Source organism: Penaeus monodon, chromosome 25, assembly GCF_015228065.2.
Source record: "Penaeus monodon isolate SGIC_2016 chromosome 25, NSTDA_Pmon_1, whole genome shotgun sequence".
Taxonomy (NCBI): domain Eukaryota; kingdom Metazoa; phylum Arthropoda; class Malacostraca; order Decapoda; family Penaeidae; genus Penaeus; species Penaeus monodon.
In genome coordinates this window covers 8,712,504-8,713,120 of record NC_051410.1, presented here as the reverse complement: position 1 = coordinate 8,713,120, position 617 = coordinate 8,712,504, and positions in this window count along the sequence as shown.

The window sequence follows — 617 nt, the reverse complement described above, 5'->3', positions numbered from 1 at the left end:
TTGGACGTAGATTGGAGCTGGGGGGGGGGGGGGGATGGGAGTGAAGGAAAGGAAAAGGGGGAGGAAAACAACACACAATAAGCCTGATTTATTTTCTTAATCTTAAGACAGGAACTTTCTGATGCCATGGCTTCATTATCTCGCGCTGGCTGCTCCGACTTGATTGGACGATTACGGTTTTCCGACACACGCAGCCTCGGCTTGCTTTCGTCTCTCGCATCGTCTTGCTTTCATATTGCTTTCGCCTTGTTTTCGTTTTTTCGCTTCGGCTTGCTTTCATCTTGCTTTCGTCTCTCGCTTCGTCTTGATTCGTCTCGCTTTTGTCTTGTTTTCGTCCCTCGCTTCTCTTTCTTCTATCTGGCTCTCGTCTCTCGCTTTATCTCGCTTCGCCTCGCTTCGTCTCGCTTCGGCTTGCTGCTGACCTCTGTTTTGGGGGGAGAATAAAGTTAATGTATGCATGGGGAGGATATTTCGCCCGGACGATTTGATTGAGTCAGATCTTGATCGCGCCCCAAGAAAGCTTGTCAGATGGAGAGACAAAGGGAAGATAGACAAGCTTGGTGAGAATGTCGGTTATTTGAAGAAAAGAAAAAGTAAAAGAAAAAATGTATACATAG